Here is a 17,989-nt window from a genome sequence, read left to right as displayed (position 1 = left end):
GAAATTTGCCTGTTGGTCATGACTTCAGCTGCGCCGAGCTATTGCGATTCCTGGGAAAGCCATATGGGATGTTCTTTGGAGGCCTGTTTTCTTGGATTGCTCCAGTTTTGTGTCTGATTCACGCTCCTAAAGGCATATTTTCTTCTTTCTTGCCTTTCTGTGGCTCAATCCTCACGCTGTGCCAGGAAGCTTCAGAAATAAAATAATAATAGTTTGTGATTTATGAAATGTGGTTGGGTGCTTATAAATATTTAACTTTTATTTGAAAAATGTTTGAATCATTATCACTTTTAGCTACAGTAGTTCTGTTGGACGCAATCCATCTACACTTTAAGGTTTTATTTATGCATAAAAGCAGTTTTAAAGAGATCTGTGAACCAAGATTTTCTACAGTAATTTCCCGTGTTTGATTGTAGCTCACGCTGCCTTGTAGTTGATTAATTTATCCTGCTTGTCTTAATTATTGTGTTTTTAAACAGATCCATATTACTAATCTGACATGACCAAGTAAATCACTGTAGAACAATAAATCTGTTTTAGTTGTTCGGCGCAATTTTGAGTCAGTGTGTGCACAGATTATGCAAAGTTGCATTCCAAATATTCGTTTTATATTTTAATCATTGAAATTCATTGTATGGAAACATGTATGGTAAACCATTTGTTACATAGCATTACTCATTGGGAGTTAAATGGCCTGGAAGGTTTATAGATACTGTCAGTTGTCAGCTAGGACAAGAGCTAGCACCCTCCGTTAGCTGGAAGAGTGTTGCAGGTAAGACTGACTGATCCCTCATTGAGGAAATCAACAGCTGAACAAAAGTCCCTTTTGGGGTTTGGTAATAATGATTTTTGACACCTTCCCCCTGCCCCGCCCACCCATCTGTCTTTCCAATTCTTTACCTTTTGGAGGCTTGCTCTGTCATTTTTCAGTTGACTGAAAAAGTGTTTGCTTTACTGTAATTTGTGACAAAACATTGGTTGTTGATTTTGACTTACGTGATTCTTCAGGCTTAAACCCAATTTTGATTGCCAAGTAGCTTTATAAAACTTACATTTCAATCAGATATTTTACCTAAATATCTTTCACTAATACTCACCAAAGACATATATCTTTGCTTGATAAGTGAGGATTAATATCTTTGATTCAAAGTTAAAAACATCAACGGTTTAGTGTGTAATGAAGTTGTGTGCTGCCTATAGAATTAGCATAGCATGTTTATCTACAAAAGCAGACATGCCATTATGTAATTTCTTTTTTCTGCAATGGCAGATAAATCTTCAAATGAATAAGATAAAAAATAAATATAACCTTTGTTGTTTGTTTCACTTAAATACCTCTCTTCAAAATGCCATTTGTTATTTTAAGCAGATTTTACTCTTCTATCAAAAAGAAAGTGTTCTGATCAAAGGACCAGCCCAAATATTCCCCCAAACTTTGAAACTATCAACATTCGGTTCTGCCACACAGTTTCTTTTGGTTCAGATGATAAGAACCTTACTTTGCCACCCGCAATGAAAACACTTTTTTTTTGCTTTTGAATGGGTTAAGCTTTTAAGTTCTTCGTTTGGTTTTAAGCCGTGACTCTGATATAGAAGGTTGATATGACTGTGGTTTGAATAACATTTGATTTTGACCTGTTTCTGTGGGTTGCGATGGCATAAGAAACTTGACTCAGCAGCGCTGTAATTAGCCCGGCCCGTGTTTTTGAAACAGGATTGTGTTACCTGGATTGCATTAGTGTGGCTTCTATTGTTGCCGCCTTGCATCTGTCCCAGTAGGGTACTTAAAACCTTTTCTTGGCTGGGGTAGTTCAAACAATTTAGGCAAAATAAGTATGCACTTTATACTGTCGGTGGCTTTAGAGATATTACTCATGACATTTATCCTTTTCATTTTTTCTTTTTTGGTTTGACAAAGTAGAAAACGGTGTTAGCCAATCTTGGTCTCTTAAGAGAGGGATACTTGAAAAACGGCTGAAACCCAGGGTATCTGCATGAGTCCCAACATATGTTTATTTGCTGGCTGTTGCCACTGTCTCCCGTGAACCGTCTTTTCAAGCAGTGATGCCAGCTGATATGCACAAACCCATTTAGCTATTTTTATTTGCATCTGAGTTTTCAGAATTTATTTGTCCTTCAGTCTGCCAAAGGTTTTAAAAGCTCCAGTCCTGTCTGTGCTGATATGTGAAACTTCCATTTTTAACAACAAGCGAAGAGAATAACAACAGGAAAAGAACTTACACAGGGAAGGGCAAAATAGAAAAGATTTTTCAATTCCATAAAATTGCTGCAAAGGGAAAAAAAAATGATGACAACCGTGTTTGAATTTCATACTTTCCAATTTGATTCTATATTACCGATTGCATAATATCTGTGTTACGTGCTTAGGGTTTGATTTGCTTTCACATTTATGGATGCGAATCCCTGCATATTTTGTAAAAATAGGTTATGGGGCCTGCATTCAGTAGCAATAGTAACTGTTTTTACAAGATGCATACGATGTGCAATTATAGAGCTGAGGGTACAGGCAATCCTTGTGTTAGGATTTAGCATAGGTTTAACACGCAGTCACCTTTTGGGCACCAATAATTTTTAGTTCCCTTTGCTTGTCCTTCGGGTTTTGGAAGAACAGTGCTATTTTTATCAGTCAAAAGACTTTTAGCAGTGGTTATTCAGGAAAACTATTTATAGGATTGATAGAAGAGGCTTTCTGGTCATACGGCAATGGTACAGGGTAAGCTATTTCTGTGTTAAATTTTGGCTGTATTTTTTGCTGCCGGTGATTTGGGGACATCAGGTCGGCATACTCTATCAAAAAAGTGAAATTAACAAAATCAGCATTTATATACTGTGATTTAGAAAATGTGTTTCTACTTTCTTCTTTTATATTAGCGTGCGACAAAGTAAGAAAAATATGACCCCAACTCTTTTTACGATTGTGACAATTTGTCAAGTCACTTCAAACGAGTTTGGAGGAAAATTTCTCTAAATGTACAAAGTGGGCATCTGGAGTTGACTGCCAGGTTGTATTTCTGCCTAATGCCAAATGGCTTGATTGAGAATTATAAAAATCCAGGCTGTGCCCAATGATCTAGATATCTGGGCTGTGTAGACATGGGAAAAGTCAAATGTGTTATGTTTAATACCTGATGACCAGGAACTAATAACAGCAAATTTCATTATCGTTGAGGTAAAGGGCTATGTGTGGTAATTATTGTTAAAGTAAAAAGCAAAAAATGACTTGCAGTTATTGGATTAAGGTGGAGATTGATTTAACGTATTCGCGTAGCAACTCATATTTGAATTTAAAAGGTTTGCAATAAAATTCATGTTTAGAAATTGAATAAATTGTAGTTTTATTAAAACATTGGATATCCTTGTGTCCTAACCTTTTTCATAGGAGTTATCTTAGTTCAATAAATAAAACCTCATTAGGCTATTCCCATTTCAACGAGTTTATTAAATTTTGCAGGAGTAATTAGCATAAGCTGGGCTAATTTTTCTGGAAGACTAATGAGGGAGGTTCTTAATTAGGTTTACTTTGTAAGAATCAGAAAAGATGATAATGACAAAAGTCACATAGGGTAGTCTGAATTGGGAACCCAGTTTTTCTGAATTCATAAAAAAACTTCCATTTTCTATGTGGAAACTTATTTATAAATGCTTGAACTGAATATATTAAGTGTGCATACTGTTATTCCTTATCTAGTTAGTTAGGATTACTGTGCGTTCTAGATTTGCTTCACAAAACTCTTTATTTTCCTTTGAGCAATGACATGGATGAATACAGATGGTCTTAACAAAAACATTTCTTTCTCCGAAGTATGCTATAGGATTCCTTTCACATAGAGCCCTAAAGTTTCCGGCCAGATTTGTGTCACTTACTTCCAGTAGGGCAGGACAGGGGATGGCTCAATACTTGTTTGTTTGTTTGTTTGTTTTTTTCAATTTAAGATCAGTGTGATTGATGAAATAATTGGATCACTAAATAAAGGGAGAAAATAAGAGCCCAATTCTTCATTTCTTTGTGCTGTGGATCATGAGAATTGACAAGTGGACTGTTTTCTTTTAATAGATAGAAATAATAAAGGATGAAATTCCTCCTCAAATTATCTTCTCCTGTCTTGTGTGAATTTAGACATAGTCCTTTCGGGATATAATGTGGCCTGAGTAACTGGAGAGTTTTGGATCCCTCACGGCCAATATTAAAAACATGGATTTTTAAAGCCTGCCAACTAATATCCTTGTAAAGATTTTGGGTTTGCTTAGTGCAGCTTTAACAGATTTGTCTTTCTTTTCCATTTATAGGAATCTCTGTATCTACATTTGAGATGTAAGCCCTGACATGCAACATTTTAAAAAAAATACATGAGTTTTGTAACATGAAGAATTTAGCCTGTTCGGAATTAGCTCTTTAGGCCACACTTACCCAAGGGTCTCCTAAAAAGAAAAAAAGAGTGTATATTTGTTTTTTTCTGGGATTTTCTAAAGATCTTTCACAACTCGATCACTTTCACCTAGGTGACACTAAATGTGTTTTCTTTACGATTGTTGCCTGAAATAGAATGTTCAGGAGTGAAAATATTGGAATGGCCATTTTACCTGTTGAATTACGTCCGGGTTGTTCAGAGAAACAATTTTATTTAAGATCCATTCTTCATCTAAGAGGTTTAAATGCTGTACTAGGACTTTTCAGAAAAGCGCAGTGTTGTCTTATCACCAAGCTAAGTTCTTGATTAAATCGATCCTGATGTGTTTATGTAACATATATATTCATTTGTATAATAGGAAAACAATAGTAAAACTTTACAATTAGAATATAATTGAGGTTTTTTTTAAACATTGAGCAGGGTGGGCTATATTCTAATTCCTATATCTACAATCCTAAAATGGTGAAGGCATCAGGTTCCCTCGACAGTAAATGATTTCCCTGTCCTTTATAATCAAACTTAAATCTAAAAATTCACTAAACGTTTTTCCTTTATTTTCTGTAAAAAAAGTCCTCAACTAACATGAACATAAACATACTTTTATTAAAGTTGCAGATGAGGCTTTTAGTCAGAGTTTCATGGCTTTATTTCATTGACCTTTCAACTCATTATTTTGGTCTTCATCAGTTTTTAGAAGGACCAACCACTAAACATAATCACTCTGTAAGGTGCACAGACAGCTATCTGGGGCTCAAGGAACCAGAGGTATGAATGCATTTCTCAGATTTCTGATATGACTTTTATATTGCCTGATTTCCTAACTTTGAATGCTCCATTAAAATAAAAGGAGGAGGAATTCACCCTTTAAAATTGCCGCAGGCAGGATAATTGCTGTCCTCTTGGTTGGTTTGAGAGGTTTGTGTTTTTCCAAAAGTGGAAAGGCAGCGCTGACCCTGAGTGTGAATTTATGGTTGTTTATTAATCCTACCGTATTTAAACATTTGTTTCCTCAGTGGGAATTCATATGTGATTATTAGCGATGAGACTTATGTGAGAGACTATCATTCTAAATTTTATCACATATCAGATAATACCGTTCTGAATATGAGATGAGCCTGTATACTTGTGTGTAGTTTGCTACCGTGATAAGACAATAATGAATACAAAAAAAAAAAGAACATAACGAATACAATCAGCTAATAGCAGTCTATATTCCATTTGCTATCAGCTCTTCCCAAATACACAACCAGAATACATTCAAATGGACTGCAAATATGCTGACAATATATCATAATGCATAGTATTTTTACATGGTATAATACTACTGCAGACACCGTATAATGAACAACAGTGGTTTTCCTGTAAAGGAAATAATGGCAGCAACTTCCAAGAAATGTATTTAACGGAGCTTCAGAGAATCAGCAGTGCATATGTGTAACTGGCCTGGGTGTCAGCCCACGGTGTGGGTTTTAAATCCCATGTCATCATAACTTTGTTTTTGTAACAGTTCTGGAAAAATACAGAAAAGCAGTACAAACTCCTCTGTGTGTGATCTAACAACTTTGCACAGTTTGTGATGAGAATATATCATTATATTAAATATGCTTTTACTTTTCTAAAATAAATTGCTTAGAATGGGGAAAAAAACCCAAATCCCTCCCCAAATGCAACTCTCCATTGATAAATTTTACTTGTTTTTCCTTACTGCAGGCACCTGACCAAACTCTTTAATAAAAATTGACCAGATTTTAAAAACTCTGTTTAGAGGCCCATGCATATAAAGAGATGGCATTTTGGTCTTTTTAATTTGCATCAGGTATTATCTGAAATAGACCATTAATTTTTCCTTCTCTCTCCTCCCACCATCTCATCCCTCCCTTTACAAACCGTGTAATTGTATACCATCCTGGACAATATAAAAGTGACCTAAATACTCCAATTGCAATCAGTGAAATATGGTGAACAGTACAGGTTTGTCTTTGGTTGCTTGCTGCCTTTAAAGGTGTGTGTAGATGGAGATAAATCTCCCTCGCAAACTCTTTCTCCAGTTACAAGCTTTTGTCCAGAGGTAAATGAAGGTTTTAACGTTACAGTACTTATTGTAATAGAATTTTAATTGCCTTAACCCTGCTAATGTGTGAAGCTGAGTGTGTGTGTGTGTGTGTGTGTGTGTGTGTGTATTCTTCATGAGGAGGGGAATCAAGCCCCCAAAAAACCCTGCATATTTTTCATGGGGGGAGAGGGGGTCACATATGGTAAATGATGCAAACTAAATGAAACTGGTTCTGGGGAAGAGAATGCCATTGGTGTTTCATCCATGTAATGTATATTCCACTTTCAGTGGGAACAGAGTGATCCTCAGTGTGCTTTGGGGATTTTTATTTTTGAAGGTGAAGTGCTTGGTTCCAGGTCCAAACTTGCCTCCAAACCCTACTTGGAAAGATGTAACTAGACAAGCTGACAAATTATATAGCTTGATCCCACACAATAACCTCTAAAATGGCACTCGGTAACTATACCATCCTGCTAACTGTTTGAGGCACAATAGTTTTGTAATATAATATAAAGTAATAGTGTTAGCCAACACATCTTTAATAAGATATTGTTCGTGCCTTTGCCATATGCTACAGAGCAGCCTCTCACTCGGTGGGCCTTTTGATTCCTCTCAATAAGATTATTTCAAATACTCTAATCCTGAATCATTGACATGAATACAAAAGCCTAGTGACATCTAATAGATGCCTCTTAGCTTTGCTTTTCCTCTTGTTCCTTTCCTTTTTCTTCTCTTTTTACCTGACAAAAAGCTTATAGACACTTGGGCTCTGTCTCTCAGTAGCAGCATGGGGGGGGGGGCTCCTCATGAGATATAAAGGAGGAAAAAGGACTGACAGAGGCCCGATAAGCTACAGAGTGAAGGGCCATAGATTAAAAGTAAATGCCAGTAAATCCTACCCTGTACACTTAACTTGTCCTTTTATTGTTTTCTTTAACACTTTCCATGCCAGGAGAGGGAAAAAAGAGACAATAATAATCTCATTGCACGTGTCCATTTTTAATCTGGACACGGTCACTATACGTATTGTATAGTGTTTTGGCAAGATTCTCAAATTTTGGTTCATGTCAACGTTATGGTGGTTTAAAAAAATGCCCCTTTAATCAATATCAGGACTCCCTCAAGAACTTTTTTTTTTGCTCATTTGCTGCTTGATTGACCAAATATTGATACTATCTATGTCTGGCGGGGCAGTGGGTGAGTAGGTCAGAAGAGCCCTTCTGTAGGGTATGAACACTCATGACATGGCATTTCCAGGTTGAAGTAACTTTTTCTTTTCTTTTTATTTCTTTTTATTTTATTCATTTATTTAATTTTTGGCTGCATTGGGCCTTCGCTGCTGCACGCGGGTTTTCTCTAATTGCTGAGAGCAGGGGCTACTCTTTGTTGCGGTGTGCGGGCTTCTCATTGCGGTGGCTTCTCTTGTTGCGGAGCACGGACTCTAGGCGTGCAGGCTCAGTAGTTGTGGCTCGCGGGCTCTAGAACGCAGGCTCAGTAGTTGTGGCGCACGGGCTTAGTTGCTCCATGGCATGCGGGATCTTCCCGGACCAGGGCTCGACCCTGTGTCCCCTGCGTTGGCAGGAGGATGCTTAACCACTGTGCCACCAGGGAAGCCCTTTCTTTTCTTTTTTAATCAATGAATTGGAAATGATCAAAGTGAAAGATCAGGATATCTTGTTCCGTGATGGTAGCTGATGCTTTTCTGTGTGACCTTGCTCCCTGCTGTGCCCTAAGCGTTGCCTGCGCTGGACGGTGCCTTCTACACAGGCTGGAGGTGAGACTGAGGCAGCAGAGTGCAGGCAGAAAACTTGGCTAATAGTCAGAGGTTGTTTGCCCTCCACCTTCCTAAAGCAACCATGATTTGACTAAAGCTTTTTCTTTTTTTTTTTTTTTCTGTCGAAAGGTCAGACTATCATGCTACTTGCAATTTATTTATCATTGTTCAATAGAACAATAACTTCCCCCTATTTTGAATATGCTTTCCATTCATTAGTATTCTGATCTGTTAGTAGTATCTTAAGGCATCATTTCTGATAGTCTTGGATGCACTATTGGTTGAAGTCCCCTCACAAAAGGAAAAGTTAGTTTGAAGAACCGTGGACCTGTGTCAGGTTTGGTTCCTCTCACATGTACACACACAGACACACACACACACAGACACACACACACACGTTACAAAGACAAAAACAAAGATGAAAAATGAGATGTCTCTTTTATTTATTAGGAAGTTTTTTAGAAAAGAAAGTTGGTTAAGAGTTATCTTTGAAGCTATTATAATGTTGAAAACTTGTGTTTCGCTACACGGTCTTTTTTTCTTAAAGCTACATTCTAATCTCAGGTGTATGGCGTACATCTCAGAATATCTTTCAAAAAATTGAGTACTTCTTTCTGTGGTTATAGGAGTGGGAATGTCCTCTTCTGGCCATACTGCATGTTTTCTTGAAGACCAGCATCTGAATCCTGGCCTATGAGCACCTTAAAACAAAAGAAACAAAACGCCTGACCATTGCGAATTTAATAGTAACTTACATCCGAATGGAACTTGCAAAGTTATTGGTGGCCTTTAGGGTGTAGTATTTCAGAGAGTTCTCTTCACAAAAATGTTAGGGCACAAATTAACTCCATTTTACATATATGTAAACTGAGGCACACAGCTGAAGGAACTCTATTAGTGACAAAGCAAGTGATTAGAATATCGGTGTCCTAGCTCTCAGCCTGATCTTTTTCCTTTTCAATTGCGCAGCTGAAATAAAATACTGTTTTCAGTATCTCATGTAGCCTCATTTATTTTTCTTGGAATCCACATTTCATCCTTTCCATGAATTAATCTAAACCTTTTTACCTAAACAGTTTTCTAGTATATCTGGCACTTAACTTCTGGGATTAAAAATAATAGTAATAATATAACATAAATTGTTGTACTCATTGCTAGAGCAATATTTGAGTTCTTGTGTCCTCATTTAATTTGATGAGTAAACCATTGTGTGTTTCACTAGGGGAGAAAACAGGCACTAATCCAAAGAGAAAACTGGAAAAAGGCAGAGTATAATGGAAAAGGCCTAGAATTTGGAGTCCATTGGCAGAAAATCAAATTCCTCCATCATTAATTCCCAATACCTGAGCTACATGGGGTTCAATTTTTTTCATCTTTGAAATGGGAAAATCATCTCAATTTTGAAGAATTGTGTGGGTTAAAATACCTAGCACAGAGTTCGGCATATATTAGGTGCTTGAAATCAGGCAGCTCTTGCAATCTGAATATAATATATTCCATGTGGATTGTTATTCTTAATGTGATGATTGCCATGGTACTTTCTAATAAGCAAAATTACCTTGCTGAAGTTTATCATGGTGACTCAGTCCTCTTGGTGAGGAGTTACTCATTTTTTTTTCTTTCCACAAATATTAATTTAGCGTCTACTATATGCCATGCACTGTCTTCAGGGTTGGGGATAAAACAGTGAATAAGACACACATGGTTCCTGCCCTCATGGAGCTTTTAGTGCCTCAGAGTTGAAAAAAAGAAAATTGGAATAGTAAGTGTAGAAAAGATATATTGATTTTTTAAAATAAAATAGGAGAATGTTATTTCAGATAGATACAGATCATGGTGCAGAGGAAAAATATCCCTGGGTTCAAAGTTGCCTGTTAGCTCTTACTCAGTGGTATTGAACTTGGGCAAACTCCGTGGTTTTATTGCACTCCTCTGAGGCAGTCTACACATTGGTTAAGACCACAGGCTGTGGAGTCAGACTGCCTGGGATCAAATCAGACTGCTCTGCCAGTGATAACTTCGGGCTGCGGTCAGATCACCTCACTTCTTTAAGCACCAGTTTCTTCATCCGTAAGACCAGGATAGGAGTAGTAGTTCCTACTTTATAGGGTTGTGGTGAGGAATAAGTAGATAATGCATGGAGAGCACTTAGCACAATGCCTGGCACATAAATCACATTCAATAGAAGGTGGCTGTTATTTTTTTAAAAATGGGCTGGAATGAAAAGATCTCTAAGATGCTTTCCAGCTATGAAATTCTGATTTGAGTTCCCTCTGGTATTGCTGAGGCTGATAAACTCTTTAGGAGGTAGACTGTAAACCCCAGCGGGCAGTGGTTTGCGTGTATTGGTTGCTGCTGTACCCCAAGCACATTTGCCTCACTGCTGTGTAGCAGGTGCTTAGAGTATGTTTTTGTGAAATGAAAGAATGGAACTAGAAATGGAGTTGTTGAATCTGGTGATCTCATCTCTCTGCCTAAAGACAGGCTTGTTATAACTACACAATAAAGTGAAAAGGCACTGCCATTAAAGAATGATGAGAAACAGAAAATGTAAGATAAAATATTAAATTTGTTACATTTAAAAATGTTAATCTTCACACGATTACCATGCAAATCCTCTCATTGCCTGTTTTAACTGATCAAGTAAATCACAGAGCAGACAAGTGAAAAACCCTGCTGTTGACATTCTCACAAAGCACATTTTCAAGAATATATTCTGTTAACTAGTATGTCTGTTACACACGATAATGTGAATTTAACACACACGCGCGCACACACACACACATACACAGTATCCTTTGCAAGCAAGCAGATTTCAGAGAGTTTGGGGGGAAAGCTTTATTTATGTATAGCAACTTGGTAATCTCCCATTATTATATCAAATGTGAAATTAGTGTTAGGTAACATATGTTTCAGCAGTGCCTTTGTTTTATATGACGTTAGAAGACTTAAGAGTTCACTGTTTTTTCTTTCAGGCAGGTATAATATTGATGTGCTACTCTGGTGATTGAAGGGTTAATGAATCTCCCCCCTCCCTCCAACGGCCCCTCCCCCCGTCCCCCCCCTCAATCCCATCATGTGCCTGGTTGACTCTGAAAGAAGGGGCTTGAAGTTGCCCACAGGGCATCCCTTTTCCCAGCCTTCTCCAAGGCCACCTGGGCAGATGGGAGCTTGCCTCCTGTCCTTAGGACACAAAATCCAATCAGGCGCTGTGTCTGCTGGTCTCCCTGACCTGTGTGCGAGCTGGGAAGAGGGGGAAGAAGCAGAGGCCATTCACTGTTTGATAGGCTGCATCTTTGTGGCTTTGGGGGCTCCTGCGCATTCTTGAGGAAGGAAGTTCTCCCTTATTTTCAAGATAAGGTGTCATTCATGAGAGCAATGTGCTGAACTAATCAGGTTAATTGGGAGGCCCCGGATTGTCCTTATTGAGCCCCTCTCTTCTTCCTGTTAAAGGCAGATAGTGCAGACAGATAGATTACACATATTTTAGTTTTCCTCAAGCCCATGAAATCTGTAGGCGTTCGGGGAACGTAGCTTCAGTCGAGTGTCATTCAGGCTATCAGACTGTCGGAGCATGGGTTCTTACAGAGCAGCACAGTATTAAAACAAAACACAAAAAATAAGCTCTTCAAAGGGCTGATATCTTTTTTGTTTTCTCTTAATGTTGAAATAATGTCAATGTTTCAGATCAGCCGGAATGACTATTTGTTCTAGAATCCAGATGGATTCCTCCCCGACTATTTTATTTAAGATTGAAACTTAAAAAAAAAAAAAAATCTCATCGTGATATGCCATCATTGACAAGGAGTTTCTCCGGCTGTGTTTCGATTCTTCGGTGTCCAAGCCGGACACTGGGGGCTGTGGCCCTGACTAATGGCATCTCAGCCTCCCCTTGGAGCTGCAGCATGGAGAGAAAAGAGAGCTGCTTCCACCGGATTCCGTGAAGGGCGGGGATCCCTCCTCCTCCTTCTCCACTCCAGATGATTTGTCATAGTTTAATTTTAAACACTGTCATTGACTATTCTTTCTTTCAATCCCACCTCTTTCCTCCTTTTTTTTTTTTTTCTTGGAAGTTCCAGGAATGACTTTAATTATCTCCACAATCAAATTCTCATTGCTGCCTCTGTGAAAGTGTGTAGTCATAGATGGCAGGGATTATTTTCTTTAGCACTTGGGGATAGAGAAACCGGTTGTTTCAAAATGAGAACCAGCTGCTTCCACAGAGCCCTATTTAATGGGGAGCCACTTTGTACACAAACCTTCACTCAGGTCGGTCATTACGCCAAGCCCCAAATCAGCAGTGTTTGGTGTATCACCCTTTATTAAATGTCGACCGAGGAGTGATTTAGCCAATAAGATAATAATAATAATAATTTTTAAAAAAACACACCCCATGTCTTTAATTTGCTTCTGCCGAACGAACACTTGGATTTAGAAGGAGCACATCTCAAACTTCCTCCTATGGTAATTATACTGTATACTAGTTTACCACTTCTCATAGATGCTGTGTGTGTGCGTGCATGTGTGTGTGTGTGTGTGTGTGTGTGTGTAACTTTAACCCTCTCTAAATCTAGAAAATAAAATTAAGCTCCTCTTTCAACATAATCTTTCACTTGACAAGCACAGTAGATAGATGAAAGGTAGATAGCCAAGTTGTGGGTCCCATTAATAGAACCAATTGGAGGGCAGAGATAACCGCTATTATCAAACATCTTTTATGCCATCCTGTAAAATAACGATGAGGGTGATATACCATTATATATTTTGCTGTCTTTCTAGCTTGTAGAAATTGGTTTGTTGTCATACCATGTTAATCTCTCGCAGCACCAGATTCGATCTGAAATAAGGAAGGTACTTTCACAGTTAACTGTACAAAATACTTTTGAAGCATACAAAGAAGGGGAAAAAAAGCATAAAAGACACGTAAAACCACAGTAGATATTCACTTATGGGAATGATTTGTTTTTGAACCTGGGTTGCATTTTTATAAGATAACCTAAAATTGGGGCTGCAACAATTATTAAATCAGGGTTTGAATGATTAAAAAAAAAAAGAGCAGCTTCATAAAGATTTTTAAAAATCTAGTTTAACCAAATTTTGTCTTACAAAAGTGAGAGATTACTTTGCATTATTAATAAAAATATATGGCTACTTAAAAAAATTATAACATGCTTTAAAAAATTTTTACCTTGACATTAACACAATAAAATAATGTGAAAAAAGGACAAAAATTTAGAAATTTATTCTCACAGGGAGTTTGATCTGTAAGCTGAACACTGATATATATGCTTTTACTTGTTTTATTTTTAGGATTTCCATATTGAAACATAGTTTGTGGAAATCTTACCTAATGATTTTTTTATTTCTTTGTTTACCAACTACTTTGATTATGTAATATCCCCTTAGTTCAAACTGTAATTCTATTGTATATTTCCTCTATCTGTATTTCTTAAAAATTCTGTGGGTTTTTTAATATAAAAAACAAATAACTGTTATATTTCCAGTCACTCAAATTTGAACTGAATTTTACTTCCTGTTTCAAAGGTCAGGGCAGGCTGACCTCAACAGCAGTGTGGAGGCTGCTGAATTATTCATATCATTGACTTTGTGTCAGCTTCCACATTTGTGGAGAGGGATGTTTTATTCATTTATCTCATTTAGGGTTCTTCTCTGCACCTGTTTCTACCATTAAGTACCCTGTAATTTGCATTTGATGCTAATTTAGTTTCATATCAGCCTGGTCCCCCCTTGTTAATTTAATTTTCTAAGACCCTTTTCATTACAGTAGAACTGTTTTCCTCTTTAAAGCAAACATCTATACAAGTAATTGTATAAACTGCCTTTTAAATAATATCTTTTAGAAGATTCCATCGTTTAATTCCTTAATTCCTATAATTAGCCATGGTTTGATTAATGTTTCAAAGGGTTAAATTAAAATGCAGAATTACTCAAATGCATGCTTGAATAATTTCTTATATACAGTAGTGTTAGTGTTTCGGTACTCTTCCTGATCATTCTCAGAACAGTACGTCTTAACAGCAGTAATTTTCTTTATTTAGAGTTCTGTTTAGTTTACTAATAGTAGTTTCTTTCAGATCACGGAGTTCTCAACATTTCTTGTGAGGTGTTAGTTTTTTCTTTCATCAAATTGCTGATAGACAGTGGCTTAAAAATGTTCCTGCAACATTAATAATGACATAACCCAGATAATCAGGGTGGAATTAGCTCTGATTCCTTGACATGTCATGGAAGTCTGGTATACTGAATTTCAGGAAACTGTGTTACATTTCATGCCTGTTTCTCCTTTTCCCAAGTCTTTTTATTTCTGTCTGCTGCTCAGAGTAGATTGCCTGGGAATGTCTCAGTTTCCCAGACACGGTAGTTTTAGCAAGCTTTTGTTTGTATCTACAAGTACCCACTGGGCTTCATTTGCCACCTAGATATTGTAGAAATTAGACGTAAGTTGTTTGAGGGGGGCTGACTGAAATGGCGACTACTGTGGTCAGAGTGGCCGTGTTCTTTGAGTGTCCATTGGGGATTTGGAGGTCATATAAGCCAGGTATGCAGCCCCGCCAGTCTGGGAAGAAGAAACTTTACCTCAGCCCTTTCCCTGTAACTGTTTGTAAGATCCTTGACACAAACATGGCAGTATTCCTTATAGGCTCCCTTAGAGGTGGGAATTTAAAACGGGGTATGAACTATGAAATCAAATTCTAAGGTACACGGAAATGGCAGAGAAGGAAAATTTGTGACAGGGGCCGAGTGTTACTAAGAAATTAGCCCAAGCTCTACAGTGGCCCTTCACGAATCCACTGGGTTGGATTAGTTTTATCTCTTGCTGGTATTCTCCGGGGATGCCAAATGGTGTAGATGCTTTGGGTTCCAGGAGGATTTCAGGTCTATTGAAACTGGAGTTTGAAGGTGGTTTCTCTTGTTCTCTCAGTTATAAATGATTCCGGGGACTCCCACAAACAACTTTGTAATTTGTGGAAAAGTGAAAAGAAATCTCGGTTTTCTAGTAGACAGCTTCACCTGTCTGGTTTCAAGAAGGGCCATGGGTAGACTGTTTCCCAAGGGTCCCCTTCAGTTGGGGACATGTTGTGCGCCACCACTATGAATTTTTTGCATCCTATGGTGTATTAAGCTTGCTTTATGTTCTGCTGATGGGCCTAAAATAACATGAGAATTTGCAGCAATGAAATGCAGGATCTTTATTCATTAGCAAACATGTAGTTACTGACTCCCTTCCCTTTCCCCTGCCCCATTTAGATATCCTTTGTAGTTTGGGCAAGTCTGTGAGCTCCACCAGAAATGTCTCCTTGAGGTTTGATTAAACAGCCGGGTTTAAAAACAATAAGGAATATTTGCAGAGCTCTTAAGATGGCAGGCAAGGTTTTCCGACCCAACTCTGGCTGATGCTGGGAATTCTACTGTTAGAGCCTCATCCTTTTAGCTAAGAGCTTTTGGTCTTTACTAAGACATATATAACTTTGGGAAGGCTAACACTTTAATTCTATCACTCATTTACCTCTCTGAGGGAATGAAAGAAAAATTTTACATGGGTTTGGCTGTTTTCAGTTTACGTTCCTACTCTTTGGCCTACAGCATTTTAGTTCCCATGGCAACCCTGTGAGATAAGCAGGGGGTTTTGTACCCATTTCCTGGAGATGGAGAATGAATAGTTTAGCTTCATCAAGTTAATCAATAAGCTACCCAGGTCTCAAGGGCAGGTCTTCTGAGGAATCCAGGTTGTTGTAGGAAGAGACGAGGTTTCTATCTGAGCTGAATGAACTCTCAGAGATTACAGTCCAGTCCCTTCATTTTACAGATGAGAAAGCTGGGGGCAAGAGAAGCTCAGTAACATTGCCCAGAGATCTAATTAGCCTCAGAGCCAGGACCTTAAGCCAAGTCCCTGGCTCTGATTCCAGTGGCTTTTCTGCTACTACCCTGGGCCATCTGGGTCCTGCTCTGCTCTCCATTTTACCTTGTGGGAGATCAGCCTCAGGGAAGTCTATAAGTTGTATTTTCTGGATTTGGGTCCAAGGAAACCTGTGAGCTCGGTATCTCCAACAAGGCCCAGCGTGACGCACCACACATACAAGAAGCACGTGTTAAATTGTTTCTAAGAAATTATAACAGTCATGGGAAGGAGGAAGCACAGAATATCCCATCATATTATATTATTTATTTTTAAAAAACTCACATATTTCATTCATTTGCAACTGTGCTTGTTCACGCTATGTCATAACACTATGCAAAAATAGCATTTTCTGTTTATATTTCATCAATAGTCATCTTTCAGCAGGAATTTTAGAAAAGTTCTTTCTATTCTAGCTGTCTCATCGTGAGCAGTTGTCTCTATTATCTTTGTCTGGAAGGTACTGACATACATAAATATAGAACTTGGCAATTTTCAAAGTAAGTCCTAATTTAAAAATTATCTTATATTTAAACCTAAACAAATTTAATAAACTGTCCTTTCCAGAAATAATAATAAAGGAAATGCATTGTTATAGAATATAATTCGGAAGAAATCATAGTGAAAGGGGAAAAAAAAGGACATTGAACTTCTCCCTGCTCAAAACTCCCTTTGTGTAGAGTGTTGCATGAGCAGGTTTGTCACACCTTTTGAACTGCCAAGGAGGGGCAGAAGTCTGGGATGTGATACTGAGAGAGACAAGTAGCCCCTGACATAGTCTGAAGCTGAGCTGCCAGAGAGTAATTCCAAAAGGCAAAGGGGGATTCACCTGGTAAGCTGGGGGTGAGGGGTGGGTAATCAGCAGCTTTTGTACTTCTTCAAGATATGGGGGAAAGGAGGAAGCAAAAAATAGCTCAGCCTCTGAATTCTACGCCTATCTGGCCTGCATAAATGATTGGGCTGATTTGGAAGCATTTTAGGTTTTCTGTCTTGGTTCAGCTCTGTGACTGCATGTAGCCAAGAGCTATGTCTTTCTTTCCTGCATCCACTATCTGGTTATTTAGGGTCCATGCCCTAGTTTAAAAAAGATGAAAAACGATATATCTTCTTTTCTTGTTCCCAAATTATCATAAACAAAAAAGCTGGATTTGCTCCCAAATATTTGGACGTTGGAACCCAGAAATAGTATTCCTGCTAAACCTATTAAAAATTGTTTCACTATGGAATGTATTCTTGTTTTCATTCACAGAGGTGATGAGGACAAACACCCATTGATTTCGTTGACCTCAAATAGGAAAAACGAACCAGCATGTTAATTTATTCACTAAATGTTCATGAAGCATCTACTGTCTGACATAAATTGTAGCCCCTTTCCCTGAGTGGGGACTGCCCTAGAGGTACCATGTGACACTTACGGGGCACTCACTTATTAGAGACATTGCATTCAGTGTAGAATCCCTTTCTCTTTTCCAGATCACCACCAGTTCCATTGAATCATTCATCTTTCTCCTGCCACCACCTGGCCCCCTGCCCCACTCCCAATGTAAGATTTGAAGTAATTCATTATACATCAGATTCAGTGTAGGTTAATGCCCTACTGTGCTAATTTTTGATCTTCAAGATACCCAAATTCAAGAATGTCCTTCTGTTATGAGCCAGCATGCTTTGGTTCTATTATAGGCCTGGTAAGTTAACTCGCTCATGCTGAAGTTGGATTTTTCATTTATGATGAAAATGAGAAGCAACCTGGTATAGAATGCTGAACCAGGACAGAAGAGACCTGGTTTTTAATACTGCCTCTGCTGTTTTTTAGG

At 38.1% G+C, this 17,989-nt stretch overlaps 1 protein-coding gene across 6 annotated transcripts in view; it reads left to right on the top strand.

Annotated features, from left to right (window-relative positions):
* Positions 1 to 17,989, top strand: part of EBF1 (EBF transcription factor 1) — a 395,554-nt gene that overhangs the window by 25,501 nt on the left and 352,064 nt on the right. The gene's annotated exons all lie outside the window — the stretch shown is intronic.

Source organism: Delphinapterus leucas, unplaced genomic scaffold, assembly GCF_059928025.1.
Source record: "Delphinapterus leucas isolate spDelLeu-1000000601 "Yukka" unplaced genomic scaffold, BTC_Dleu_Yukka2 spDelLeu_asBTCV2_sq76, whole genome shotgun sequence".
Taxonomy (NCBI): Eukaryota; Metazoa; Chordata; class Mammalia; order Artiodactyla; family Monodontidae; genus Delphinapterus; species Delphinapterus leucas.
Note: the sequence above shows the minus strand (reverse complement) of the source record. Positions and strands in the feature narration are given on the sequence as shown.